Genomic DNA, 27,253 nt, shown 5'->3' with positions numbered 1-27,253 from the left:
GTGTTTTGGGATGGGGAATTTCAGTGCTAAAACCAGGAAAATCCCAGGCAAATGAAGTCAAGTTGGTTAATCTCGGTTCAAAACAGGAAAACCCAATTGTTGCACATAAATTTTTTGGAATTTAACTTGGATTTTTCTTTTAAGCATCAGAAATGTCTAATAATGTTTGTGAGTGCCAGAATAGAACATGTGGTGGTCCTTAGGGAGAAGGGAGTAAGATTTCCCAAGTAGCAGAGGCACTATCCTGCAGCAGGTATTCGCTAGAATCCTGCTTTAGGGCCTTTGCTGAGGGTCTTGAGATAGCCCTTTGGAAGCATCTCGAAGGCTGCATTGGAAATAAATAAGCCCCGGGAGGATCACACTGCAGGGGAAACCTGAGACCCTAAGCCAGTCAGAATCACCTGGGTATGACAAGCAGAACTCTGCCTCTTTCTCTCATTTCTCTCTTCTGTTCAAATAAAAAATTGAACTTGAATGAAGAAGCACCCAAAACTGGGGTTAAAAACTAGACTTTTTGGGTTCAAAGTGAGACTTTTTTTCTGTTCCTCTTTTTGCACATATGGAGCCCAACACTGCTTTAGTGAGCTGCTTCTTGCCAAATGTTGGGACAGCACCAGCCCATTTAGTTCTCACCAGTGCCCTGCAAGGAGTGTACTATTACCTTCACATCACACACCAGGAAATTAAGGTTGGGAGAGGTTAGGGGACTTGCAAAAGGTCATGGAGCTATGAAGGGACAAGGAGCTGGGATTCAAATTTGGGTTTGCAAGGAGAGAAGTCTTTCTTCTCAGCCTAGTAAGTGTGGGAGATCAATGGCAGGGTGATTGGATCTCCAAGATGAATGAGTCAACAGGACTTTCAAAGCACTATCTGAAGGTAAACAAGTCAGTATCATCTCTCCTTAGGGTCTGTGAGTTACTTTTCCTCTCTTGAGGGAGACACTGAAATCTACACCAAATTGAGCGAATTGAGCCCTATGGAATTGCGCCTGAAGCAGGGGCTCAAGTTTCTCTCAGGCTTCCTTCGCTTACAGCCCCCAGGTGATCCTGGCTGGGTGCTATTTCCAGGAGGGTCTCTCCCTCAGCAGGGAAAGGAGAGCAGGATTTGCAGAAGTTCCAGTTGGAGACAGAGCCCTGGGGGCGGGGGTTGGTGGATAGGGGTAGGCACTTGGCTTAAGCCAGATCTGAACTGTTTCCTTCTATCCTGCTCCTGGGGCAGGAGGCCCCCTGCAAGGCCCTAACTCTACTGATCTTATTTCCTTCTGGGAAATTTTCCCACAGGGAGGCAGGAAAGGTCAGCAGTGTGTCCTGAGAGCCCTAAGGCAGGCCACCCACTTTTCTACCACAGGAGTGCTTTGGGAGAGGTACTGGAGGCCACACCTGTGTGCCCACTGGGTCCTTTTAAGACATACCAAGGAGTTGCAAGTGGGGGATGCCACCGCAGTGCTGGGCCTGCAAGGGAGCCCCAGAAGACTCTATTAAGCTCCCATTTGACAAGTTTTAAAAGTGGCCCAACCCAGGCATGTGCACGGGATCAGAAGCCCCATCTCTCTAAATTACTAGGTTGAAACGCCATATCTTCACAACTCATGCACCGTCCTCACTACTTCTGCGGTAACTGTGTTCCATCAGGGCTGGGTTTGATTTTTTAAATGAACTCGATTTGTTTTATTGTTTTATAATTTGAACAAGTAGAGATGGAGGTAAATAGAAAACCAGCATCTGTGTATTACACATATAAAGTCACCATAAAAATAAACACCATGAATACTCTTCAGCAATGGGAATGGAAAATCTACAACTACATACCACTGAACACAAACGAAAATCACGAACAACAGGTTGAGGCAGCGAAGCCGAGCCCAGGTGATTCCATTTAAATGACCGATGGAAAACTAAACGCAGGCAAAATTATCTTCTGTTGGGAGTCAGGAGAGTGGCTGCCCTTCTGGAAGGAGGGATAGAGAGAGGAAAGGGACAGGGGGAGGGGCTTCTGGGAGCCCAGAAAAATTACGTTTTGTGAATTCAAAATTAGCAAATTCTGTTTCTCCATCTGGGTGCTGGTTTCACAGGTTGTTCAGTTTGTGATGATTCACTCCGTTTTACATCCAGTTAACATCACGGATGGTGCTAAACTTCAACATAAAAATAAATTAAAAGTAAGTCGGAGGCAGCTAACACACTAGTGTGCGTATTAAATTCTAGCCACAAACCAGGGTCAGTTTAGGGCCTGAGGTCTGCTCCCCTCTTTTAAGAAAAGGTTGAACAAGTGCCCAGCAGGGGTCAAAGCCTGTGCTGGCCACGTTTTCTGCTCGTCCTCCTCCTCCTCAGGTTTCGAGGGGCATTGGAAAGGAAATGACTTTCTCACTGTGCAATGCCAGGCTTTGTTCAAGCACTTGGGAAAACAATGAGGAGGCAACTTATTCCCAGCTCCAGGTAAATGATTAAAATGCGATAAGGGTGGGGAGCTGGGGCGGACAGAGTGAAGGGTGGGAGGTGGACGGCTGAGGGTGGGGGGCGTCAGCAGATGTCAGAGTGTGGGGATGCCTCAGTCCTGAGGTTGAGCGGGTTGGGGAGGGGCGCTCCAAAGAGCCCGGGGATGCCCCTGTCACAGCCCTGGCAGAAGGAGGAAGCACTGCGGAGGCCCCACATTCGCAGGGGACCACAGGCCAGGTGCGCGTGGATTTGCGTGGTTTACTCACTCCGATCTCAGGTCTGGCCTAGAAAGTAAACTGATGCTTTCACCTTCCCAGGGCAAGGGGAACCGGTGGAAGGGACTCAGCTCCCCAGTTTGGTGCCTCCTCGGTGACCACTCCCTCCTTTCTCAGGCTCCCACCCTGAGCTTCAGCTGAAACCCCCTTCTGCAATGATGGCCCTGGAGCACCAATGTCATAGCCACCCACGACAGCCCTGAACCCGTCCGACCCCCATAGGGCCCCTCAGCCCCCAAGGGCTGAGCCAGGGCCTCCTTGGGACCCTCTGCACTCCCGTCAGGCGGGCCTTCTCTGGGCGGGTTTAGTATTAAGCGTTAATGATTAAATGGGGGTTCTCCATTAACCCCGCAGCAGGCCTTTGTCTCTGGACTGCCTAGGCCTCCTCCTTTGAAATGCCACATAAAAATGATGGATGTCCTTCCCTCCCTCCCGGGATCAGCGGGTCCTGTTTCCCTTTAAAGTTGAAGTGGGCAACACAAGGGCCAGCCTTGTTTAAACACAGAAGCGCGAGGCCGACCCCGGGCTGCGCAGGAACGGCCGGGCGGGGCGGGCAGGCAGAGATAAGCGCGCGGCGGCTGCAGGGTCGCCGGGAGCGGCCCGCGGTAGGGACACGTGGGACCGCGCCGGCTGCACCCGGGTTGCGGGGCCGCTCGCTTAGGGCCCGAGAGGATTTGGAGACCGGTAGGAACCGTCTCTTTGCCGAGGTTCGCGTCGATGGCGAATCATGACATCCACTCCGAGAGTGCTGAACCCGTCCACGCGGCGGAAGGAGTTGCAATCAGAAGTGAACGAGAAAGGGTGTGGGCGTGGCTTGTGCATTCGGCGAGCTGCTCACCTGCACTGCTTAACGCGCGGTCCAGGCGCCGGCAGCATCAGCACCTCCTGGCAGGCTGCTGGAAAGGCGGGTCTCAGGCGGCTGCATCAGAGCTGCACATTAATTCGGTCCCTAGGCGACTTGTGTGCCCAGTAGCTTGAGAAGCCCGGCCTATATAACCAGTGGCTCTAGTAACAATGGGAATAATACTGGCTAATATGTATTGAGTGCCCAGCGTGAGTCCAGCACTGTCTTAAGCACCTTACAAAATTGTCCTATTTAATCTTTATGACATGCCAGATGCACCATTTTGCAGATGAGAAGGTTGAGGTCCGCAGAGTTTTGGTGTTTTGTCAGAGATTACACAACTGATTATTAGAAGCCCAGGCTGTAATAGGCTCGCATACAAGCACACGTGCAGAAGCCCCTTCTAGGTTAGACCTGGGGTGTGTGTGTGTGTGTGTGTGTGTGTGACTTCAAGTTGGAGATTGTCCTTTGAAATAATCAGGGGCCAAATCTTGGCTGCTTAACGTGCACCCAGCTGAGATGGATCAGTAGGAAGCTCACTTGGCTCAAGAAGACACTCCTCTTGCCTCCCACCTCAGTGGGCTGTAGATAAACATGTGGCATGTCTCCCCTCCACCCTGCAGTGTTTAGAAAGGAACACCAGTGCTGGATGGAACCCCCCCCCCTCCCCCACAGCACACATACCCTCAGGTCTGCTGTGGCCCCATGAAAGGGTTAACTTAGGGCTCCGTCACTACATAAATCTGTGTTTATCTGCTGCGAAGTAAGCTATTTAGGTTTCTGATTTACAATCCTTGGTTTTCATAAAAGTCAGTCATTCCCAGTAAAAGAATGTGGGTTAGATTTATAGGATCTGCGTTAGTCTTTAAAGCCCAAAGCCGGTCTATGACTCACCCTCCGTAATGTTCTTGCTCTAGTCCGGAGATATTCATGTGTAAAGAGAAAGTCGGATCTCTGCCCTGAAAAATAAGACTTTTGGGGGGAACTAATTATAATGGCGTCAATTGTACTATGCTTGTAAATTTGCCGTCAGCGGGCCCCCCTGGAGCCTGTTTTCCAGGGGTTTTATTCCTCAGTAAAATGTGCTCTGGTTTGCAGCTTGGCATATGAGACCTCCACTGGTATGAGCCAATGTTTTTTCCTACCAAATTATTAGAAATAAACAGCCCACCAGTGGAAAGGCAGAAAAATTATAAGCAAGGAAAATAAATCTTGGAATGTTTGCATTTGGCGATTTTAATAAAGTCAGTCACTTAGCCCAGCAGCCCAACTGGCTAAATGGAGCTGGCCTGATATTTTTATTTTAATTTGAGTTTGTGTTTTGCCAGTGTGAAATGGGGTCAAGGCAAGACACCATGGAAAAAGGCTTTGATGTCTCCTTGAAAAATATTTTGCACTGTGACTTCATGATATTTGGTGTCCTCTCCCCTTCCCCACCCCCAGCCTCCAGCTAGAGGAGCTGAACGTCTAACCCATGACCATCACACGTAATAAAGTATCACCGTCATCAACAATCCTCTTTCCAACTCCCTCCCCTCCCCCGTGAAGTCTGAATTCAGGCCAGAATGTCTTACAATGTAGAATACAAATGCTGATCAAGATAATAGAATATGATTAAAGGGGATGGAGGAGACCAGCCTTTTAAACTTTCTCCAAAGTAAAGCCAAGGTGTGAGGCCCAAGTGCGAGAGGAGGGAAGGGAAGGAAGGCTGTATTGATTAGGCTGATGGCCAGTCCAAACAGAACTGGTTTAGGAGGTGAAGATTTAGCAGTGGGTGGACAAATGGAGAGCCATGGATTGGGAAGGATGGCGGAGAGCAATGATCCCAGAGTAAAAGCCAGTTCTCCCTCACCAAATGTGTGAAAGACAAAGATGCGATTATATTTGCAAAAATCTTAATTTAGTCTCAACAAGGGTAATGTGAAAGACTTTGACATTTCTGCTCTTGTTTTGGGGTCAGGAAATGTTTACTGCAGACCACAAGGTGTAGCTCAAGGACCCAGGATGCATAAACTAACACGACTTACCTTAACTTTTTCCCAGACCAATGAGAAAGCAGATAAGTTGACAGAAGATTTTAGTACAAGTATGTAGTGCATACAGAATGGTTTAAATCTACCATGCGTGGCCCATTCGTGTTTGTTTTTTTTTGTTTTGTTTTGTTTTGTTTTGAGACAGAGTCTCGCTCTGTCGCCCAGGCTGGAGTGCAGTGGCCGGATATCAGCTCACTGCAAGCTCCGCCTCCCGGGTTCACGCCATTCTCCTGCCTCAGCCTCCCAAGTAGCTGGGACTATAGGCGCCCGCCACCTCTCCCGGCTAGGTTTTTGTATTTTTTTTTAGTAGAGACGGGGTTTCACCGTGTTAGCCAGGATGGTCTCCATCTCCTGACCTCGTGATCCACCTGTCTCGGCCTCCCAAAGTGCTGGGATTACAGGCTTGAGCCACCGTGCCCGGCCTCCATTCGTGTTTCAATGTAAACAACCAAATCCTGTTGGGCTTTTTTTTTTTTTTTAGATGGAGTCTTTCTCTGTCACCTAGGCTGGAGTGCAGTGGTGCAATCTCTGCTCACTGCAAGCTCCACTTCCCAGGTTCACACCATTCTCCTGCCTCAGCCTCTCGAGTAGCTGGGACTACAGGCATGCGCCACCATGCCCAGCTAATTTTTGTGTTTTTAATAGAGGCAGGGTTTCACCATGTTGGCCAGGATGGTCTCGATCTCTTGACCTCGTGATCTGCCCACCTCGGCCTCCCAAAGTGCTGGGATTACAGGCGTGAACAACCGCGCCTGGCCCTGTTGGGCGTTTTAAGTCACCTTCCCCTTCACCTCAGTGCAGAGCATTGTGGTAGGTGGGTCCTTTGGGAGCCCTCAAAGATGAACAACATGTGCCTGCCCCAACTGAGCTCAGTAGGACAAGGAAGACATGTGCAATATACCATGTAGAAAATGATAAGGGCAATGCACAGAGAAATTATGTGTGAGTCTAGAGACCAGGGAAGACTTCAGGGAAGAGTTGGTATTTCTGTGGCTCTTGAAGGCTCAGTAGGAGTTCGACATGTAAAGGTGAGGAGCAAGGATAACCCAGAGAAAGAAGAATGAATAAAAATGTTTAGAAGTAGGAGGGTGGTGGCTCCTTTGGAAAGAGGCAGGAGGACCTCTTTGTGGGTGCTTCATGGACATGTGAGGAGTCTAGAGGCCAGATAATGGAATCTAGGCCAGGCGTGGGTATGCTTGCACACTTGCTGAGGAATCTAGACTTGATCTTGAGGGTACTGGGAGCCTTCCCTGACCTATTGAGTCTGGGGTTGGTACCTTATTTGTGGTACCAGAGTATAATCACTTCCTCACTCTCTATTGCAGCCCTTTTCATCCTATTGTACAAGGTCATACTTACCTTACAGATTGGATCGTAAACCCCCTGAGAGTCTTGCTCACTCTTATAATACCAATCCCTAACACCATGCCCAGCACAAAATAGATATGCAAGAAACTTCTGATGCAGAATGAGGGAAATGGAGTTTTCAACATTTCTATAACAATGAATTGAAGGCTTGTAGCAGGGGACAAGTAGCTTGGAACCAGGCTTCAGAGAACTTGGACATTGGGTCCAATGGTAGCCAGGAAGCAGAGGTTCATTGGTGTTGGCGGGCAATATGGGTTGGGTATATGGTGTCAGATGCCTCCCTTCCCATTTGCTGGGAAATGTGAAGGCTGCCTATGACAGTCCCTGTTAAATCCTGAGCACAGTGCAGCTGTGAGGCTGTGGTCCCAGGAAACGGAAGGGATGTGGATGCCAGAGACTAGGAGGTTCAGAGCCAGGGTGAGGGGAAGTGGCAGGGCTGGCATCACAGATAGGGAGGCTAGGGTGCAGAGTAGTTTGGAGATGATGGTGACAAGAGGAGCACAGTGAATGAAGGAAGGAAAGAGGAGTTCAGTTTGGAATATGCTGCCTTGGAGGTGTGCTGTGACTCCCAGCAGAGGGTTTGTAGCTGGCAGGTATAAATATTTAGCACAGAAACGTCTAACAGTGAGTTCCGAAAGAGACAAGGCGAAGAGAAAGCCAAGGTCAGAGCCCGGGAGGTTGCCTATTTTTAGGAGGTGGAGCATCAGACACTAAATCTAAAATTTCCTTTTTTATCATCTCCATCTTCTTTGTCTGTTTTAGTTGAAATTACTTGGGCTCACAGTGGGTCAGCCAATTTTCCTCTCACCTTGTTTTCTTCTTAAAGCCCCATAAATCAGGGGCCTCTCTAGGCATGTGAAGGGCACCCCCCTGGCTCCCTGCAGCATACTAAGAAATAACCCAGCTGGCAGAAACCCTGAACTTTGTGTCACGTTGTGAAAAGCACTCCTGGACAATGGGCAGCCCTCCCCTCCATAGGCTCCATGCATTGGCTTTTTGCAATGACACCCATTGTCTGCTGTGAGAGTGTCTAAAAGCAAGTGTTTTCTGCTCATAAGTTGAGCTGGCTGGGAGGATCCATGGGTGATGGAATGGAACATTCATGTACAAGTTTTTATTTGAACACCTGTTTTCAATTATTTGGGGTACATACCTAGGAGCAGAATTGCTGGATCACATGGTAATTCTACATTTAATTTACTGAGGAACTGCCAAACTGTTTTCCACAGCAGTCACACCATTCTACCTTCCCATCCTCAGTGTATGAAGGTTCCACTCTCTCCACTTCCTCACCAACCCACTTGTTGTTTTGTTTTGATTATAGCCATCCTAGAATGTGTGACGTGGTATCTCATTGTGTTTGGATTTGCATCTCCCTAAAGACTAATGAGGGGAATATCTTTTCATGTGCTTGTTGGCCATGTGTCTGTCTTCTTTGGAGAAATGCCTATCCAACATCTTTGCTCATTTGTTAATTGGATTGTGTGTCTTTTTCTGTTGATTGGTAAGAGTTCTTTTTATATTCTAGATACTAGAACCTTGTAGGATCTGTCATTCTGTGGGCTATCTTTTTCACTTTCTTACTAGTGTTCTTTTACGAAACAGTTTTTAATTTTGATGGAATTCAGTGTATCTATTTTTTCTTTTGTTGAGTGTGGTTTTTTTGTGTCATATCTAAGAATCCGTTGTTAAACCCAAGGTCATGAATACTTATCATTATGTTGTATTCTAAGTGTTTTATAGTTTCAGCTGTTACATTTATGCCAAACAACAACTTTTACAGAGATGTGTACAGGGTTAAAGGAAACCAACAAGGAACGCTGCATTACCCTGGAGCTAGCCAGGAAGGGAAGCTGTTGCCATCCCTAGTCCTGAGGGGCAAGAGGTGAAAATGGAACAAGTGGAGCTGGAGTTGTGTGGAAAGGGTTGGCCACCAGGAGTGTGTCCTTTGATAGAGGGATGCATCCAATCTGCAGGCAGGGAACCAGGGACTCCTCTGTTCTCTGATCTTCGCTGGTGCCCCCCAGTTGGCTAAATCCTACCCGAAGCAAGAGGGCAAGAGAGCTGGTAAATGCAGTTCATACAGGTCAGTCTCTTAGGGCACCAAAAAGCAGGGAGGAAGTAAACAGAGTGGATCTAGAGATGCGATCAGCTCAATAATAGCTCCAAAGATGTGCAAGTCCTCATCTTCAAAATCTGTGAATGTGTCACATTATATAAAAGGGCACTTTGCAGATACGGACTTTGCAGATGGGGAAATTATCCTGTATTATCCAAGTGAGACCAGAATAATCACAAGGCTCCTTATAGAGGGGGCCTGAGGGTCATTCTAAGAGAGTGAGAGATTTGAAGATGCTTACCTACTGGTTATGATGATGGAGGAAGAGGCCACAAACCAAAGAATGCAGGAAGCCTCTAGATGCTGGAAAAGACAAGGGAATGAATTCTTCCCTAGAGCCTCCAGAAGGAATGTGGCCTTGACAACACCTTGATTTCAGCCCATGAGACCTATTTTGGATTAACGACCTGTAGAACTGACAGGTAATAAATTTGTGTTGTTTTAAGCCCCTAAGTTAGTGGTCATTTGTTATAGCAGTCATAAGAAACTTACACAGGAGGGGTTAGTGGAGGTTCACCTCTGCCTGGGGAGACCTGAGGTTACTGGTATGGGAAGAACTCCAGGTCACCACATGTTGACTTTTGCTCGGGAGACCAACTTTCATCCCAGCCCCTGGTTTCTCTAGCTGGGGAGATGCCACAGCTGCCCTTGGTGTTTGCATCTCACAGTCTCAATCAGAGAGTCAGAATCACTCTGAGTGATAGAGAATCAGGCATTTCTCATAGGAATTTGGCTATATACAGTACGAAAAGCTGGTAGGAAAATCTATGCAAGGTGGTTGCCTCTGGTGTTAAGCCTGAAGTTGATATAGATCAGCTAGACCCAGCAGAGAGGGAAAAAATGTCTAATGTGAATAGAAGGGAGCATGGATAAGCTGGAATCCATGAGGACTAACTAGAACCCAAGCTTGTCTCCCATGCACCTTTAATAACACAGATGATCTGCTGAAGAAACTGTGCCCTTTGACACAGAAATGCACAGACACCTGGCCCAGGACTTACAGAAGTTGAAGGAGGAGATCCAGTGGGAGCTGACAGAGCTGCAGGAGCACCTGCTGCCTCGTGGCAACAAAGTGAGACAGCAGAGCAGCAGCAGCATGCATAAGCTGCCATGGCGCACCGTGCCAACCTTCAGAGCATGAAGTGGCTACTGAGCCACCTGTGTCTTCCAGAGTTCCCACTGATGTCTCCTCTGGCCAATCCTAACCCAGAGCCTTTCAGGAAAGGGTATTCTAGTTATCATGGCTCCAGCCTGTCTAGGATGACATGTTTCAAAAATCAGTGGTGTGGAAGGTTAACCTTCATTAAGTGCCTACTATGTGTCAAGTACTCCAACTTCATTGCCTCATTTAGTTTAATCACCTTGCCAATTACTCCAATTTATAGGCAAGGAAACTGAAGCTCAGAGGAGTTAAATGCCTTCCTAAATTAGGTACTCCAAAGAAGATATACAAAAGGCCAATCATTATAGGAGATGCTCAACATGATTATTTATTAGGGAAATGCAAATCAAAGTCACAGTGAAATGCCTCTGTGTACTCACCAGGGTGGCTATAATTTTTTTTAAAAAAGGTAGAACATAAATGTGTTGGCAATGATATGGAGATATTGCAGACTTTATAGACTGCTGGTAACAACGTAAAATTGTGCAGTCACTTTGGAAAACAACCTGGCATTTCCTCAAAATGTTATCTATAAAGTTACCAAATGTCCTGGCTAACCCGGTGAAACCCCGTCTCTACTAAAAAAATACAAAAAACTAGCCGGGCATGGTGGCGGCGCCTGTAGTCCCAGCTCCTTGGGAGGCTGAGGCAGGAGAATGGCGTAAACCCGGGAGGTGGAGCTTGCAGTGAGCTGAGATCCAGCCACTGCACTCCAGCCTGGGCGACAGAGCAAGACTCCGTCTCAAAAAAAAAAAAAAAAAAGTTACCAAATGACCTAGCAATTCCATGCCTAGCTCACACAAGAGAAATGAAAGCATGACTCCATGCCAAAATCTTGTACACTAATGTTCACAGCAACCTTATTTCCAATAGCCCCAAACTGGAAACAGCTCAAATGCCCATCAGGAGATAAATGGATACATAAAAGTTGGCATATCCATGCAGTAGAATATTACTCAGCCATAAAAAGGACTAAGTACTGATTCATGGTACAACATGGATGAACTTTGAAAACATTATGCTAAGTGGAAGAAGCCAGATACAAATAACCACATTTTGTAGGATTCCATTCATATGAAATGTCTAGGATAGGCAAATCCATAGAGACAGAAATAAGATTAATGGTTGCTTAGGGCTGGGAGCCTAAGGGTACATGGGGAGTGACTGCTAATAGACGCAGGATTTCTTTTGGGGGTGATAAAATTTTTCTACAATGGTTGTAGTGATGGTTGCACACCTCTGTGAATGTACTAGAAACCACTGATTTGTGCATGAGTGAATTTCATGGTGTGTGTATTCTATCTTAATAAAGCTGTTTTTAAAAATCATGCCACTAGCAAAGAGCAAAGCACAAAACCCAGCAAGGGTTTCTCTGACTCCAAAGCCAATATCCTCCCTCAGTACAGCAGATCCCCAACTTCCTTGGGCCAATAATCACCTGGGGAGCTTGCTTAATATGCAGATTTCCTGGCTTACTTCCAGAGTCTAATTCAGTAGAGATGGATAGGGTTCGGGGAATTTAGCTGCTTACCAAGCTCCCCGGGGGAGTTGAGAACAGGTGGTCTGAGACCACACCCAGGCACACACTGTCGCCACTCTGCAGAGGACTTCTGCGTCTCAGAGCCAAAAACGGCATCTGGGAAGTCAATGAGCTTGGAGAAAGTAGAGATTTTGGAGGCCAATTTTTCTATACAGGGTGATTTTATTTTTCAGAGGAGGATGGAGGGAAAGGAAGAATCGAGAGAGAGAGAGACAGAGAGAGACAGAGAGAGAGAGAGACAGAGAGAGAATGGAAGGCCATGAACTGTGAGTTGTATTGGACAGAGGTATGGGGGAGGCCAGGCGAGAGACCCATTTGAGGGAAGGTGCATTGAAGATAAGAGGAACGTAAAAGGTTTGTGGAAGTCACTTAGAGAAAGCAAATTGCTCACTAGCTGAGTTCATCGCCTGCCTGGGGTTTCCAGGATGACTTGCTTCATAGTCAAGTGTAATCCCTGAGAGAAAGAAAATTTCAGTGAACTTGAGGTAACATCAGTTCTCTGGGGCTTCTTTTTGATGAACTAATCTGAACAAGCTTGGAAAGCACCCAGCGGTGGAGGTTAAATTTCAATCTTTTTGTGCTGTTACATCTTTGTTCCCTTTACCTTCTCCTTGAAATGGAAATGATTGATGCTTAAGTAACTCCAGCTATTGAGTAATGTTTATTCAGACTGCAGGGGAACAAGATAGGGCTTAAAAATAAGGTGGAAATTTTTCCTTTGAAAGGCACAAGTTGAGCCTTTGAGAGTCAAGTGTATTCCCAACTGCACAGTATAATAAAGATAAAGGAGCCAGCAGGCAAAAGGGCTCCCATAGATGATCAATGTACAGTAGTTAAGTGGAGCTCAAATAGTCTCATGAAGCCACCTGAGTTAAAGCCCTGGGTTATAAATATTGACTGGGTCTTGGATTGTTTTGAGAACATCTTATGTCTTTCTGTGAGCCCTTTCAACCCTGGACCTGGAGGGCTTTGTAAATAAGCTTCTAAGGCTCTGAAGAAGTAGACAAATCATGTTCCCATATCCCAAGGTCTCTCTGGATAACGCCAGCCAAACCCTCAGAGGTAAGTGGGGACTGGTGAGGAAAAGCAAACACTCCCCAACCCCACTGGTGATGATGGTCCCTGGAGGGGTCCCAAGGTGCTACCCATCCACTCTCTTGTATGTGGGGGATTTCATCCTATCAGCTCAAGTTGGTCATGTAATAGTGGTCAATAGGACTCCAACCAATACGAAACACATGCAAAGATTGTTTGATCTTAAAATCTAAAATCATCCAAGTGAAAAACAGAGAAGAGTAATTATTTCTCTCTATTTCACTAGGATACTCTAACAACTGAGTTGGTGATCTTTGAAACTATAGATTAAAGATGGGAGTGAGGGGCTGAGAGTCTTCTGTGAAGGAAGAAGAAGTTATGATTTTCTGGGTGCTTTGCAATGGGTCCATCGACAAGTGTTGTAAGGAAATGCTTGTGGGGGGAAGAATGGGGAATGGAAGGAAGGACTAAGAGTCTTCATAAATGCCCCCCTCTCCCACTCACCAGTGCCTTGGTCCCTGGGTCTGCAGGGGAAGAAAGTGGTGTTCTATACAGAGAGGACCACCAACCCATTGCCATCCATTCCCACTAGACCATGACCAGCGAGGGCTCAGGCCCAGCATGTAAGGGAAGGGAGAATGGAGGAAATTTTCCAGAGCTTCCACATGGGACTCCAGGGCCGGTTCCCCTAGACAGGGCTGAGGGGGTGGAAAGGACACAAGACCCAGAGTTGGCCTGTGCTTGTGGCTACTTCAGTGTACAGAAGATGATCTCCAGAACACTTCCATCTTTTTATGTGTTTATGTTTTTATTCCCTATATCTTCAATTTTTTTTTGAAATAGGATCTTGCTCTGTTGTCCAGGCTGGACACACCAGGAATGCAGTGGTGTGATCTTGGCTCACTGCAACCTCCACCTCCTGGGTTCAAGTGATTCTCCTGTCTCAGCCTCCCAAGTAGCTGGGATTATAGGCATGCACCACCAGCCCCGGCTAATTTTTGTATTTTTAGTAGAGATGGGGTTTTGCCACGTTGACCAGGCTGGTCTCGAAACCCTGACCTCAGGTGATCCACCTGCCTTGGCTTCCCAAAGTGCTAGGATTACAGGCGTGAGCCATCACACCCGGCCTCTTTTAAAAATTTTAATAAAATGATCTTGAAAACTCCTAACCATTTCCTTTGAGCAAAGCAACAAGAGACCCTTCCTTTTGCTGGAGCATGCGGCATCAACAGAGTAGAAGAGAGATTTAGGAGGAGAACAAGGCAAGATAATACTGACAAGACTGAGAAGAAGGGCTGGCATTTCAATGCTCCTCCAGCTGAGCCAGCAGCCCCTGGGACTCATCACTCTGCGTCCCTCTGAGGTTGTTGGGTTTTTTTCAATATTAAGATATGATTCACACACCACACATTCCATACTTTTAAAGTACATGATTTAAAGCAAAGTGTACAATTCAGTGGTTTTTAGTATATTTACAAAGCTATGCAATCATCACTACTATTTAACCACAAAAGAGTTTCATCACCTCAGAAAGAAACTTCATACCCATTAGCCACCAACCCTCCCACTCCCACTTAACCCCTCCATACTCTGCAGCCTCCCAGTAAATTAGATGACCACAGATCTACTTTCTATCTCCCTGGGCTTACCTATTCTGGGCATTTAATGTAAATAGAATCATATAGTGTTTGGCCACTTGTGACTGTCTTCTTTCCTCTAGCATAATCTTTTCAAGGTTCATCTATGTTGTGGCATAAATCAGTACTTTATTCCTTTTTATGGCTAAATAATATTCCTTTCTGTTGTTTTTACTTTGGGGCTGTTAGAAGTAATGCTGCTATGAACATCTGTGTACATTTCTGTGCATTTTTTTCCAGGGATTTTCACCCACTCCCTCAAAGCACCCAAGTTTAGGGCATACAGGATGCTAAAAAAGTACACTTGAAAAGATGTAATCTGATCAAGTAGCTAAGGGAAAGGGGCGGACACCTAAATTTATTTAATACATACTGTGAGCTAGGTGACATACCTCAACATGTGTGATAAATGTCCCTTTTACAAATAAGAAGACTTTTAGAAACAAAAAGAGAGATAAAAAAGTTTGCCCAAGAATACATAACTGTCATACTGAAAATTTGGGGCAACTTCCCTGGCATCATATACCATCTGCAGATAATTCATCAAGGACAGAGGTCAAGTGTCGAATAATAGGCTAGATCTCCAGATATGCTGATTCTGAAGCCAGAAGAAGCTTTTATCTATTGGTATAAAAATCTGAAGCCAAAGATGTGATGTGACTTTCTCAAAATCACATGGGTTGCAAGTGGTAGAGCCAGGGCTGTAACCTGGGTCACCACTGGGGAGGAAGGAAACCTGGATATGCCCTGAGCTGTCCAGTGATGACTTCTGTATTTGTCAGAATGTGCTAAGTTATGCTGCAATAATGAAAACTTCCAAATCTTATTGGCTTACAGCAACAACAGTTTCAACCCCATGCATATTGAGAGCTGCAAAGTGAACATGATGGCTCCACTCCTTAATGTCTTCTCATTCTGGGACACATGCCAAAAAAGTATCTTATAGTTTGGATATTGTATTCTCTTGGGAAAGGGAAAAGAACAAGAGGCAGAGCAAAGCCATGGAACTGCTCTAGGAGCTGCGCAGACATGGCTTCTGTTACATTCACATTCACATTCCATTGGCCAAAGCAAGTCACGTGGTCAAGCCTGGCAGTGGAGCAGGAAGCAGCCCCTGCAGTCACAGGTCAATGAAAGGGACGCGTAATCTTCCTACAGGGAAGTGAGTAGATGGGAACACCAAAGTAATCAGCCACAGCTTCTACCAGGCAAAGGAGCAGTTGCTTGTTATCTGTAAGGCTTTGACTGCTGGCAAACATTCATTTGTTTAACACATTTTTATTAAACATTCACATACACTCTACAAGGTGCCGGAGTGCAAAAGCAAGTATGTGTTCTGTCCTCATGGAGTTTACCATTGAAAGAGAAAGGCTGAGATTAATGACAGAGGTACATAAACAATGGTAGCATCCTGACAAATGCCACGGAGAAGTGTGTGGTAATCATTTGTGTGTAAAGGTGCAGAGACCTAGTCAAGGAGATCAGAGATGTCCAGAACCATGGGCACCAACCCAGAAAGAGAAACTGGCTTCCTGGGCCCGTGGCGATGCACACCCAACCTGATGGCAGTAATTTTGTATCAGTAACTGAGTGCCCATGAACCTGTCCAACAAAAGTATGTGGGAATAACCACCTCCACAGGAGGGCAGGGCAACAACTAGGTGGAGGATAACAAGAATTTAGTCTCACCTTTGCTCACTAAAACCTAGGTCTCTGGCTACATGTCAGTTTTCTCATCTGCCAAATGGGTATAATAACGCACAGCTGACTCACGTGGCTGTTGTCAGGGCATGGAGATGGAGTCATGGCTCCCCCAAAGATGTTTATATCCTAATCCCCAGAACATGTGAATGTGACCTTCCATGGCCAAAAGGACTTTGCAGATATGACTAAGGGAAGGATCCTCAGATGAGAAGATTATCCTGGTGGGCCTGATGTAAACACAAGGGTCCTTGGAAGACAGAAACAGGAGGGTCAGAGAAGGAGACATGAGACAGAGTAGAGGTCAGAGTGATTTGAGGAAGGCGATCACCAGCAGAAGAACACAACAGCCTCTAGAACACAGAGAAGCGAAGGAACCCGATTCTCCCCAAGAGGCTCCAGGAGGAATGCAACCTGCCGACACCTTGATTTTAGTGCCCCGGAACTATAAGGCAATAAGTCTGTTGTCTCAAGCCATGACTTTTGCGGTAACTTGTTACATCAGCAATAGAAAACTAATACACAAGATAGCAAGTGTTCAGAGGCTAGCAGAGACAGGGGCTGTAGCTGCAGAATTGACTCCACAGCCCTGCACACAGATTTGTCACACTCGCTGTCCCTATCCATAGTTTGGTAAAATTCCCAAGGAGTTAAATGTTAGAAAGCACCCCTCCTGCACCCACTGAGGCCTGTATGCCTGCCTGGTAGAGGGCAAGACCCACCCAGGAGCAGAAACAAAGGGCCTGTCCGCTCTCCTCCAGCCTGGAGCCTTTGGCCTCAGCCGATGATTCTTCACCCTGACATCACATTAAAATCACCAGGAGGGCTTTAAGAATCGTTCAGTCACCGGGCCACAACCCCAGTGGTTCAGATTTACTGTGTCTATGGTGTGGCCCAGTCATCAGCATTTTGTAAACGCTCTCCTAGGAGCATCCAGTGTGCAACCAGAGCTGGGAGCGGCTGGCCAAGAGGGCCCACCGCCCAGGTCTATGGGAGAGTCGTCCCTCCTCACAGCCTTGCTGGTGTCCAATTTCTTCCAGCCCCTGCAGCCTGGCTGGCGTCAGCCTTGCCCACTAAGCCAGCTCCTCCCAGACAGGCAGACTCAACCATAAATTTTAATTCAAACTATTCCTTTTTATTATTTTCAAATTCTCAAGGCCCTAAACATGATGAGAAAGTTGTTCTCACACTGTGACCCTCAGATCAGCAAGGTAGAGAGCTTCTCTGCATGTTCCCTTTAGGGTACATCATATCTCAGCAGCCCTGAGGTCTGACCCGCATGTCTCCTATACACAAACACACACACACACACACACACACTATTAGACTGGTTATTCTTTATATCTGTGGATAATGCTCTATCCAAGAGTAAGGCCAGTGACTTCGTTCTGTTGAACTCTTTGTGTGGCAGCTCCTTCTCTGGGGCCAAATGGAAAGAAAATCCGGATAATCATGGATAATGTAAGTGCTGACAGGTACGGGTGCGTGACTCCACCTGTACAGGCCGCCTCCTCTATGAAACACATGTAACTTGTTGCAGCATGAATTACTGCTGCTCAGTGGCATGAGCTCACCTGCATTCCTGGGTTGTTTTGCTTCTTGACGGTGCATCTGATGCCCGTGTGCCTGAGAGTGACTGAGCCCTTTCTGGCGGGCCTCCCACCTGGAATATTGGAAAACTGAAGCTGAAGCCTTGCTTAGAACCTGGAGGGAATTCCTGGTTTCGCTCCTGCCCTGTCCTGTGTGGCCTGAGCCTGGGAGTGGAAGGGTCCATCCTTCAGTTCACATTGCACCAGGGAGTGACCACTGTTGGTCCAAGAATCCTCAGGAAGTCACACATGGCTCTGGAGAGCTAGGGAAATCTGATGTAGTGGGTCTGGGTGGGTCCCGAGACTCTGCATTTCTCACAAGCTCCCAGGTGATGCTGATGTTGCCGTCCCCGGGCCACACTGTGAGGAGCAAGGCCTGGGGTTTCCAACTGGCCCTGGATCTAGGTCCAAACCCATCTCTGGCCCTCACGAAAACACTGCTGGTTTTTAGACAGAAAAGCTACAAAGCAAGCCAGGGGTACACTAGAAAGGTGAAACAGTGGTGTGACCCCGTCATGGCTGTGACTGATGCATAGCAATGATGTTGCTAAAAAGCAGTCAGTGGATGAGGACTCTGTTTTCCTTCCTGTCCCTTCCATTTTCTACTCTGCAGCCCAGAAACAAATGTCTCCTCGTTGGGCTTCATCAGTAGCTCCTATAGACTAGGAGGTGCTCTCCCAATTCCTCAGGGTGGCATGAAGTGTCCCTCCCTTGAATTACAATCCACTTCTCCGGCCTGGGTCCTTCCCAGCACCTCAGTCCCTCCCCACTAAGTCCCCACCGTCTTTCAGGTGTGGCCCCAGGGACACCCTTGCCATCGTTGGAGACGTGGCTCGGTGGTGGCCTGCTCTGTGAGGCCTCCCTACCTTCAGCTAGAATTAATCCTTCATTCTCTAGGCCTTTCCACACTCCTTCCCCTACTCTGGGGAATTTTGTTGTGCCAAAATTATCTCCCTGCCACCCTCTGAGCACCTCAAAAATAGCACCTGCCAGGCACATGGTAGGCATTCAGTGAATGCCTGTTTAAGGTACAAATGTGGAAAGCGTCTTGTCTCTCTGGCGTCACCATGTGCACAGAAACCGTGGTTTCCTAACAATATAACCAAAATGCAGCATGGTTCAGAGCCTAGGGAAGCAGACAGGGCGCTTCTCAGTAAAGGAGAGCAAGCAGAACAGAGAATTCTTGATCCAGGATAGGAGGAGATAGATGGAGTTCTCATTCTCTCCCTTGAATGTTCCCACTTAATCATCCTTCACGAAGAAAGAAGGCCTAAGTCTGTGGCACCGGCCTCTCTGTGCACGTGCTACGTGGCTTCCTCGCCAGGTTCTGACCATGAACCTAGCAGGTGAGTGCAGTTTTGAGGGTGGGAGTGCTGAGGATCTCTTTGACAGTGAAGTTTTTTCCTGGAGACATGTGGCTGGCGCCGGACCGGGGCTGTGGTCCCTGCGAGGCCTCGGTACTTTTGTGACTGAACAGATTCATGTTCCTTCCATCTCTTTGCAGGTTTCTTTTGGGAGGGGTAGGTCTATGTTAAGAGCTTTACAAGCCTCAGGCACTTGCTTTTGGGGAAACGACTCCCTATTATATGAAACAGATTGAAATACATCCGCGGCTAACATTAGAACACAGTTTTATGTAATGATTGAAGTAGAGTGACCTCGACTTTCAGAGGTAATACTATGTTTTGGAGACATTCACTTCAACATTACTGCAGTTTTGTTTTTCCACTTCCTATCTCAGAGGAAGGCTTAAACCCTTCTGTAGGGTATTTGGTCCGATAAGCCTAGGCAGACCCCCACTGGCAGCCAGATGGTGTGAGGGTAGATCCGGCTTGGGAGCAGGCGGCCCTGCTATTTCCTCCCTTTGTCTTCTTGGACAGGTGTTATTGCCCAGCTAATGACCTTTCTTTTTGCCCTCAAGATTCTTCCTCCAGGCTTCCTTCTGTCCAGGAGACAGAGAGAGTTTCCTCTAGGGTAGAGTCACACACTCCAAGCTGGAAACTCATTGACAGCCCAAGCCTTAAGCCACCAGGGAGTCATGAGGACCGAGAAATCAGCTTACAGGTTTGCACTTTTCCTTGAGAGGAACCCTTAAGGTACAATTGTAGTTTCTTCCTTTTAATGTTGCACAAGCCCAAAGCCCTTTATAGGGCCGTGGCTGTGCTTAGAGGGAAGCTCCTGCTGCCCAGGGTGACTTCTGCCCAGGGGCCATGCCAGCCTTTACCTCTCCCAATGCCCTCTCTCCCCGAGCTGGTATCGGACAGCGCCCTTTAACTCCAGGTGTCTTCAATGCCTGGTCCCTGCCCTGTCAGACGCCCCTGGAAACACACCTGCAGCCCGCAGCCTCCTGACCTGGGCTGGGCTGAGCAGGTGCAGTGACTGCAGCCGCCGCCACTCCACATTCCATGGTGCACCTCACCTCCGGGCCGGTCCAGACAAGCACCAACTCCCGGCCAGCTCCGGATGCACATACAGAGGCAGCGAGAGCCGCTGAGGACTCTCTGTCACCTCAGCTGAGCCTACTTGCAGCCTAGATGTGAGTGTCAGGAGGGACGGAGGAGAGCATGCTAACAAGCCAAGTGGCTCCTGCTCTGAATTCTTTGGCAGTCAGGGCTCGGGTGCTGAGCTGAGCGTGAGGCGAGCAATGGAGACAGTGCAGGGACGGAAGCTAATTAAGCTGTAAGCCATCCCCAGAGCCCCAGTTCATTTGTAATTATGCTCTCTGATCTCAGAATCGCCTCGGGCTCTCAGGAGAACTGGGCGGAAAGGGGGAGCAGGTGATTGAAAAGTTGATCGGGGCTTTTAGAATGGATTTTCATGAAACTGACATTTACACCACTCTTAGAGAATTTGGCTGCTTGAAAAGAACCATAAACCATGCCTAATTCTGCCACGTGATCCCAGGAGCTCCAATCGGCCGGCCTCAGGGGGTAATGCCTTGTTCTGTATAGGTCAGGAGACCCCTTGTGTGGTGTGATTTTTGGAAGGTGCCCCTGCTCCTGCCCACAGCCATGCCTCCCGGCGAAGCTCCTTGATGCTGAAATTGAGTAGCCCATTTTGTCCTCTGATTGTGCCTCGACATCACAAAATCCAAACACTGGGTTTTGCCGTGACAGACACACGCCTCCGCAGGCAGGAGTATGATCCAATCTCCAGGATGGGACCCCATTGCTCTATGCCCAACCTGCATTTTTTTAAGTCGACAAATCAAAACATGACCTAATTTTTCGAACTGATTTTCCAAATGGGTAACCCAACGGCCAGAAAGGATGAGTGACTTAGTCAAGGTCACGTAGGCAGATGTGGCTGACTGGCACCTGCATCCAAGTCCTCTGGCCTCGAATTTCTAGTAGGCTCTGCAGTTTTTAAGTAATGGAGTAAAAGGAAAAAGCTGGAAAGTCGGGGATTCGTCAAGTATCACACTAGAGAGACTGGTACTAGGGAAGGTGCCATGTGGAAGGGTGGGAGCCCAAACTCGGTCCCCATTATCACCTTTGGTCATTTTTTGATTTGTTGACTGTTAGAAAAATACAAATTGGGGATAGCGCAGTGCTCCAAAGGATAAATTACAAGCAGAAACTCTCACGCCGATGGGCTGACATCTGTTAAGCTCATCTTCTTGCAGTAATGGGCCCTGCTGACAATTGAGTCGTTTCTGGGCAGAGTACCTTCTCTCTCAGAAACCCCGTTCCCCAGACAGTCCCACATAACTGAATAGCAGCAGCTCGTCTTTGCTCCGGCTTTGAAGAAAACCAGATAATACAAGGCTCAACCCAGTTCAGGCAGTGCCTATTTCTTTTAAAAACAGAGAAGGAGACAGACAAAATTCCTGCCTGAATCTGTTAGTCCTGTCCCTGTGGCTAAGCCCCAGGAATTCTGCCCTGGCTGGAAAGACTCAGACCTCAGCACTTTTCTGAGCAGTGAGGACTTGGGCCAGAGTCTCCACCTCTGATTCCGGTTCCCAGAATGGCAGCAAGATGTGTCGGCGGGAGCTGGCCTTCCAGGGCCTTCCAAATCTGAGGAATGAGGTTAGGGAATCTTGAGGTTTTTTTCTATTTTTTTAATAAATAGTGAAATATAAATGATTGTTTCATAGAATTTTAATAAAAATTCAAAAGTTAAGGAACTTAGCCCTATGTCTGGCATAGAATAAGAACCTTTAAAATCTTCATTGTGAAACAATACATTTCTAATTATAGAGGCAGTTCTTTCACTGTAAACAAATTTAGAAAACACGGAAAAGTACAAAGAACAAAACTAAATTCATCTATAATCCCAACTCCCAGACATGGTACCTTAGTAATATATATAATTTCAGAATTTTTTCTACTCAGAAATTGAATATATCTAGATTATAAACTAAATATATCTGTTTTAGACATCATAAATAAAATACATTAATCACAAAAATGGGACTATGATGTGTGTATTGTTTGACTGTATTTTCACTTTACATTTCATAAACTTTTATTGTTAATAAGTATTCATCAATGCATTTTCATGATTGCATAGTGTTCCATTAAATTATAAATGAGCATCCTTGCACACAGTCATTTACTCATTTGCCTGATAATTTTCTCCAGATAAGTTTGCAAGATTGAACTCCCAGCATCAAAGATTTTAGGTGCGCACAACCCAACTCCCCTCCCAAACAAGTGTACCAGTTTCCAACGTGAGCTCTTCTCTGATACCAAAAATACATATAATTGATCCTCATTGTTCATAAATTCCATGTTGGCAAATTGTTCTACTTGATAAAATTAATTTGTAACCCCCAAATCGAGACTTGCAGCATGTTCACCATCATTCACAGACAAGCGCAGAGTGATGAACACATATGCGCACATTCAGCTCTCACACTATGAGCAAGTGTCCTTTCATGCTCTGTTTAGTGCAACATTTTTCTCATTTTTGTGCTTTTTTCTTGGTGATTTCGCTGTTTAAAATGGCCCCTAGGCACAGTGCTGAAGTGCCATCTGGTGTTCCTAAGCGCAAGAAGGGTCTTTCCTGCCTTATAGAGAGGCTTTATGTGTTAGATAAGCTTGTTCATGCATACGTTATAGTGCCATGGACACTGAGTTCAATATCAGTGAGTCAACAGTATACATTAAATAAGGTGTCTTCATACAGAAACACGCATAAAACACGGTTATACATTGATCTGTTGACAAAAATAGTATGATCAGAGGCTCACAGGAACCAAGCCTTGTATTTCCCCTGGGAGCAATGGGTCAGGACATGCTAATTCGGTGTTCAGAGTGCCTGTATTGAACATAACCAGCACAGATGATGAGAAGTAACTGTATGTGTCTTAGGTGTACGAATCTTTCAGACTGCAGCGGTCTTGCCTGTGGATTACAGGCCTCCTGTATTCGTGGACATCCTTTCCCAAAAGCTTTCCAGAAAATCTCTTTGGCAAATAGAATTCAAGTTTTATCTTTTAACTCTTAATGCCTGGTACATAGTAAGCGCATAAATACAGTGTGTGTTGAATGAGTGGGAAAATAAATATTAGAGGTTGTTATACACTTAGGATCCCAGTTCAGCATAATGCATTTCTCAGTTTCTTCTTTCATTAGGCCTGCCTTTGGCTGGGTTCCTCCTAGACATCTCCGAAGCATAAGCACCCAGCTCACATGTCCTCTTCCAGAGAAGCAAACTTCTGATGACTCCCTTGACCTTCACCACCCACTTAATCTAAAGGCCATTGATAGCACTGAGAAAAGCAGTGACGTGGCATGAACAATCACATTTCCCATGTCAAAAAGTAAAAAACAAGGATGTTATCTTATTTATAAATGTATTCATGTGGAAGAAGAAGATTTGCAGAATAACATTTTGTGAAATTATACAAGTGAAAGTTATACAAAATTCAAATTTCAGTGTTCATAAATAATTTTATTGGAACATGGCCACACCCATTTATTAGCGATCATCTGTATCTGATTTGGTGATACTACAGTAGGGCTGAGTGGTCCCTACAGAGACCAGACAGCCCCAAAAAGCCTGAGACATTTACTCTCTGGTCCTTTACAGAAAAAGTTTGCTAATCCTTGGTCTGGAAGTATGAAAAGATATGTGGTCACAATATATTTTTAAATGTACGTATGTGTGCACGTGCAGTAATGTGTACTGACACACAAATTTGTACAAAAATTCTTTTGCTTAGAATAGTGGTTCTGAAACTATTTGGTCTCAGAGCCCCTTTTGAATCTTGAAAATTGCAGAGAACCGAAAAGAGCTTTTTTAAAATAGGGATTCTGTTTATTGCTATTTGCCATATTTAGAAATTAAAACTATAAACATTTAAAATATTTACTTGAGGTAGAGCACAGTTACTCACGCCTGTAATCCCAGCACTTTGGGAGGCCGAGGCAGGCAGATCACCTGAGGTCAGGAGTTCGAGACCAGCCTGACCAACATGGAGAAACCCCATCTCTACTAAAAATACAAAATTAGCCAGGCGTGGTGGCACGTTCCTGTAATCCCAGCTACTTGGGAGGCTGAGGCAGGAGATTCGCTTGAACCCGGGAGGTGGAGGTTGCAGTGAGCCAAGATGGCACCACTGCACTCCAACCTGGGCAATGAGAGCAAAACTCTGTCTCAAAAAAAAAAAAAAAAAAAAAAAATTTCCTTGATAGATCGTTGGATGAAGGTCTAAAAAATAAAATGCTGATTTATTTACGATAACATAATAAACTTGTTACATGTTAACTTAAATAATGCATTTTGGTGAAAAACAACTATATTTTTCAAAACAAAAATATCAGCTGAGAAGAGTGGGATTGACATATATCTGCAAATTTCCTTAAAGTCTGGGTGAACAGAAGACAGGTGGATGTTCACTCTGTTGGGACATTACATACACACAGCCACTGGAGAACTCTGCCATACACTTAATGAGGGAATGAGGTTGAAAAAGACAAATAACATCTTAGTAATAATATGAAAATAGTTTTGACCTAGTAAACCCTCTGGAAGTTTCTTGGAGAACCTAGAAGTTCCAGAGCCATACTTTGAGAACCACTGGTTTAGAAACACAGGATCCAAAACATTCACAGGGCTGGGCATGGTGGCTCACGCCTGTAATCCCAGGACGTTGGGAGGCTGAGGTGGGCGAATCACCTGAGGTCAGGAGTTCAAGACCAGCCTGGCCAACACGGTGAAGCCCTATCTCTACTAAAAATGCAAAAATTAGCTGGGCATGGTGGCAGGCACCTGTAATCCCAGCTACTCGGGAAGCTGAGGCAGGAGAATCACTTGAACCCAGTAGGTGGAGGTTGCAGTGAGCCAAGATCATGCCACTGCATTCCAGCCTGGGCAACAAGAGTGAAACTCTGTCCCAAAAAAATAAGTAAAAATAAAACATTCATAGGGTGAAGCCCCTAAGAGATAGCTGACTAGCCTGGGGCATAGAGGGCGTCTCCTGCCTCTGCTTCCAGGAAGATAACCAGAGAGTCAGAGATGGAAGAGGTTAGAATACCACAAGTCATTCCCTCATTTGTCGTGCAAACCTAGGGTGGGGCCAGTGGCTCCCATGAAGTCTTGGCAACCAAAGGCTTTGGGGACAAGGTTTGTGAGTGGCAGTTTTTCCCAGATCCAAGGCTTTCTCCAAGTCTCATCTGTCTTCTACTTCCTCTTATTCCCTCTGCCCTCACCCATGAGCTTGGGAAGAGAAGCTACCATGACATGTCACCTTATATGTCCTTGAGAAGAACCAGAGCAGTTCTCATTGGCATTACTCTTGGCCACATCTGTCTGAAACCCTCCCACTAGCCGGAGGAGCATGTCCCCTGGACCAACTGCTCCTCCAGGGCTCCTCTTGCCGCCACAGTGCACCAATGCCCTAGGCATCATTTAGGTGCAGTTATGTTCTCTCTCAGGGAACCTAAGATTCAGTCTAACTATTCTATGCCAGATGTAAACCACCAAGCCTGGCTAATTTTTGTATTTTTTTAATAGAGACAGAGTGTCAACATGTTGGCCAAGCTGGTCTCGAACTTCTGACCTCACCTCAGCCTCCCAAAGTGCGGGGATTTGCTCACCTCGGCCTCCCAAAGTGCTGAGATTATAGGCATGAGCCACCACACCTGGCCAAAATGCACTTTTAACAACTATTTAGCTATTTTTAATGTTTTAATTGTTGTAGCTACTCTGTTAAAGAAGAAGGGCAGTCTGTTTACTCAACCTGAGCATGAAACTCAGCCAAAAAATACTCTGAGCATGGTGATGAGGCCTATGATGTGCTTGAAGCATGACTAGCTCCATCCAATATGGCGGACTTCTGATAAGAGTTACTAGTTTATGTTCATTGTCTGCTCACTGAGTACCAGGCACTGTTTCAAGCAGACGACAAATTATATACTCTGATAACTGCTTTCCTACTTTGCTTTAATTATAGAACCCATGGTTTTAAGCTAGGCACATGGCTTCCCAGTATAGAGACCACATCTACAAGCCTACAAGCCTCTCTCATTTAGGTGCTGCCATGGGACCAAGTTCCAGTCAATGAGATGTACAGAATGAGCCTTTTGCCTTGTGTTTCTCTCTTATTTCTTCGTGCTAGCTGGAGCGAAGACCTGATGGCTGGAACTCCGGTTGCCATCTTAGGTCATTAAGTGGAAGCGACTTGTTGAAGATGGTGGAGCAGCAACAACTTAGAAGGAGCCTGAGTCTCTGCTACCGTGGACTACATACCATTTCCTAGCTTTGGTCTTTCTTTGGGGGTAAGAGAAATCTTTCTTTTTTTAAGCCACCGTGTTATAGACTGAATGATTATGTCTCCCAAAATTCATATGTTAAAACCCTAAACCCCAACATGATGGTGCTTGGAGGTGAGCTTTTGGAAGTTCATTAGGTTTGGATAAGGTCATACAGTGGAGCCCCTATCATGGGATTACTGTCCTCATAAGAAGAGGAAGAAAAACTAGAGTACTCTCTTTCCACCATGTTAGAAGGCAACTGTCTGCAAGCCAGGAAGAGGGTCCTCACCAGGAACTAAATCTGCTGGAACCTCGATCTTGGACTTCCCAGCCTCCAGAACTGTGAGAAATAAATATTGGTTGTTTAAACCACCCAGTCTATGACGTTTTGTTATAGAAGCCCATGGTGACTCAGATACATTGTTATTTGAGGTATGCTATTACAACAGCCAAGCATAATCCTAATGCAGAGTTATTGCTTTTAATTGCCTTAATAATATGACATCAATATTTTTCAAATGAGGAAACTGAGGCACGTAGAGATTATATAACTAACCCAAGGTCATACATCTGAAGAGGAGTGCAACCAAGATTCTAACTCAGGCAGAATTCAAAGAATATACTTTAAAAAATAAAAAATAAAAATAAAATAAAATAAGAAAACAGTCTCATTCCATCACCCAGGCTGAAGTGCAGTGGCATGATTCTCGCTCATTGCAACCTCTGCTTCCTGGGTTCAAGGAATTCTCATGTATCAGCCTCTCAAGTAGCTGGGATAACAGGCATAAACCACCAAGCCTGGCTAATTTTTGT

The 27,253-nt window shown here is 46.1% G+C and overlaps 2 long non-coding RNA genes across 2 annotated transcripts; one reads left to right on the top strand and one right to left on the bottom strand.

The window, feature by feature from the left end:
* Positions 1-1,643: 1,643 nt before the first annotated feature.
* Positions 1,644-4,591, bottom strand: LOC114670052 (uncharacterized). The gene is made up of 3 exons (XR_003719512.2): positions 4,449-4,591; positions 3,549-3,715; positions 1,644-2,134 (listed from the first exon to the last, which is right to left on the bottom strand). It is a non-coding gene; the product is annotated as an uncharacterized LOC114670052 (long non-coding RNA).
* On the top strand, positions 2,303-26,809 carry LOC144331028 (uncharacterized). Its single transcript, XR_013397863.1, has 3 exons — positions 2,303-2,435; positions 26,305-26,464; positions 26,693-26,809. It is a non-coding gene; the product is annotated as an uncharacterized LOC144331028 (long non-coding RNA).
* The last annotated feature ends 444 nt before the right edge of the window (positions 26,810-27,253 follow it).

Source organism: Macaca mulatta, chromosome 9 (assembly GCF_049350105.2).
Source record: "Macaca mulatta isolate MMU2019108-1 chromosome 9, T2T-MMU8v2.0, whole genome shotgun sequence".
Lineage (NCBI taxonomy): Eukaryota > Metazoa > Chordata > Mammalia > Primates > Cercopithecidae > Macaca > Macaca mulatta.
The sequence above is the reverse complement of the archived record's forward strand: the minus strand, read 5'-3'. Positions and strand labels throughout refer to the sequence as shown.